General features: G+C 42.7%; 1 pseudogene; it reads left to right on the plus strand.

The window, feature by feature from the left end:
• The first annotated feature begins 365 nt into the window (after nt 1-365).
• LOC139269239 (putative nuclease HARBI1) lies at nt 366-1,489 on the plus strand (annotated as a pseudogene).
• The last annotated feature ends 1,895 nt before the right edge of the window (nt 1,490-3,384 follow it).

The following is a 3,384-nucleotide window of genomic DNA, read 5'->3' on the forward strand; positions in this document are numbered from 1 at the left end:
CTCGAGGGGCTAGATGACCTACTCCTGTTCCTAATTCTTATGTTCTTATGTTCTTATGTCACTTTAAACAATAAGCCTAATTAAAAGACACTCCTGTGCTTTAATTCATTGATAACCATTCATTGTGGTAACCAACCACCAAAGCATGAGTGGCTGAAGCTGGAGTCGGGGGGCCCAGGGTATAGGGTCAGTATATGGACAAATACGCAAGCTGAAAAACAGGGAGAGAGGACCCGAGGGAGGGAGGGAGGGAGGGGGTTAGTAGGAATATGTGTGCGTTAGGCCCTACCGACTTTAAAAGTGAGTTCTACAAGTATTTCCTTCTTTCCTCCTATGTGTACAGCATCTATCTGTAAGGGAGAAACATGCCTGTGTATGATATACTTACCATGCAGATGTGTGACATTCTGGAGCAGAGAAACATACGGCGCAAGGAACAACTAAGAAGATTTGTGAACCATCTTCGCCTCCTCAGCAGAAGGAATAACTACCCCCCACAGAGCGTGTGCAGGGAGAGGCTCTCTTTTGAAATGATGTCGGAGGAGTAATGTGTGAGGAGGCTGCGCTTCAGCAAAGAGGCAATCGGACGACTGTGTGACAAGTTGAGGGACGACCTTCAAACACGCTCAACGACCCGCACTGCTTTGTCTGTGTCCATGAAGGTAACCACCGCATTGACCTTCTTTGCATCAGGGTCATTTCAGACAGGCACCGGTGACCTTTCAAACATCAGCCAGTGTGCTGCGAGATCCTGCATTCACCAGGTAACGGATGCTATATTACGTAGGGGCGATGAGTTCACGCGTTTTGACTTGTCTGCTCCGCAGCAAAGGGAACGTGCCCTTGCTTTTTATAGAATTGCTGGCTTCCCAAAAGTGATTGCAGCCGTCGATGGAACTCACGTTGCATTGAAGGCACCGAGTAGTAATGCTGTGAGTTTCATCAACAGGAAGTGGTATCATTCATTAAATGCAATGGTCGCCTGTGATGCGAAACTCAGGATCCTAAGAGTGAATGCAGGTCACTGTGGAAGCAGTCAGGACTCCTTTGTCCTCCAGCACTCCAACTTATATGACTGTCTCAAACAATTGCCTCCAGGATCCGCATGGATATTGAGCGACAAGGGTTACCTGCTCAAAACGTGGCTGATGATACCATGGCGAAGGACCAATAATAAGGCCCAGGAGAGAAACAACCAAGCACATGTGGGGACACGGCAAGTTGTCGAGAGGATAATCGGGGTTTTTAATCACGCTTCCGTTGCCTGGACAGATCGGGAGGGGGGGCATTGCAGTACAGTCCTGCAAAAGTGGCAAGGCTTGTGGTGGCCTGTTGCACTTTGCACAACTTTGCTCTGAAAGAAGGACTAACTCTTAACCCTTTAGATGAACTCCCTGCTGAAATGGAAGATCTTGAAAATGTCCTATGGGGAGGCATGAAGAGGAGGAGCGAGCTGCTGCCGAAAGCAGAGCTGTCAGGGAACAGCTAGTTGCCAACACGGTTACAAGGTGATGATACTGTCGTCTCCTCCCTCCCCCACTGCCCCAGCCCAGCAAGGCACTGAAAAGATGAAACAGAATCTTAAAGTGAAAAAGTAAAATTTTATTGCATCAAAGTTTTTCATCTTTGTCAGATAATTGCTACTTTACAAACATTTTCAAAAGTCTTTGATTAAAACATGTAAACAGTTTAAAGTGATTTCTTTGGTTTCTTACTGTAATAAAGTCTCACCAATAAGATGTAAACTTATTTGCTACTATTCAAACAGTTATAACGTTTCATTGGTTGTTAATAAAAAAGTTGAATCAAAATTTCAAGTGACTCCAGGCTACAAATATTAAATAAAATAGCGAAATACAAACTAATGACATACAAACACCAACAATCTTGGAGACACACTATTGTTGACTTTTTACAACTTAGAAGCAGTTCAAAGATAAATGTAAACAAGCCCTTTCATTGAACCACAACCATAAAACTTCACAATGAGCTCAGCTTACCAGATGATTAAGTCAGTTAACAAAGCACTTGTAAATTAGTTAAAAACATTTGAAATTTCTTATAACTATAGAAACCTTAGCAGATCTCATCAAATAATTTAATTTCTTGCAGCATTGTTCCGCTGTCCGTGGAACGGTGGAGTTGGCGCTAACAACTATCGCAACTTCATTCCATGCTACCATTTGTCCTTTCCGCGGTGGTTTCGACCTTGCATTCCCAATGAGCCAAAGGCGTTTCGCCTCAACCTCAATTGACGAGTGTTGTCAGATCACTGTCAGAGAAATTCTGAGCCCTTTTCATGGCGACAACGTTAGATACATCCATTTCACTCATCTGTTTAATAATAATTATTACAAATAATTTAAAAGGTTTTTAAGTCTTTACATTGTTTTAATTATCTTTTAAAACTATTAAAATGTTTAAAATAAATTAGACAATCTTTAAATTATTCTAAAAGATTAAAGCATCATTGAAATAGCTTACCTTTCAAAGCCTTGTCGTGATCTCTACAGCTGCTGCAGCACTGATGTCAAAATAAATCGGGGGCGTGGCCTATATAAATTAGCTTCTTTTGACCGCTCCTGTGGGCGGAGGCAGTCTCCGAAGGAAGCCACAGGCTTCTTGTGCGCTGCGATCCCGGGCAGTGTGACATCATACTCTGCCCGGGAATAATCTTCACAGAATCGGAAGCTGCGGGGAGCTCAGGAGAGAATGGTAGGTGCACATTTCTTTTCTATTTTTTACCGGATTGCCCGCGGGAAGACCCTCAGAGGAATTTCTGGGCCAATAAGAAAGGGAAGATAGACTATGAAAGTAAACTAGCACAAAATATAAAAACAGATAGCAAAAGTTTCTATCGGTATATAAAAAGGAAAAGAGTGGCTAAAGTAAATGTTGGTCCTTAGAGGACGAGACCGGGGAATTAGTAATGAGGAACATGTAGATGGCAGAAACTCTGAACAAATATTTTGTATCAGTCTTTACGGTAGAGGACACTAACAATATTCTGACAGTGGATAGTCAAGGGGCTATGGGGAGGAGGAGGAACTTAACACAATCACAATCACTAAAGAGGTGGTAGTCAGTAAGATAATGGGACTAAAGGCAGATAAATCCCCTGGACCTGATAGCTTGCATCCTAGAGTCTTAAGAGAAGTAGCAGCAGGGATAGTGGGTGCATGTAATTTACCAATATTCCCAGGGCTCTGGGGAGGACCCAGCAGATTGGAAAACTGCAAATGTAATGGTCCTATTTAAAAAAGGAGGCAGACAAAAAGCAGGAAACTATAGACCAGTTAGCCTTACATCTATGGTTGGGAAAATGTTGGAGTCCATTATTAAAGAAGCAGTAGCAGGACATTTGGAAAAGCATAATTCAGTCAG

The sequence above is a fragment of the Pristiophorus japonicus genome, chromosome 8 (genome assembly GCF_044704955.1).
Source record: "Pristiophorus japonicus isolate sPriJap1 chromosome 8, sPriJap1.hap1, whole genome shotgun sequence".
Taxonomy (NCBI): Eukaryota; Metazoa; Chordata; class Chondrichthyes; family Pristiophoridae; genus Pristiophorus; species Pristiophorus japonicus.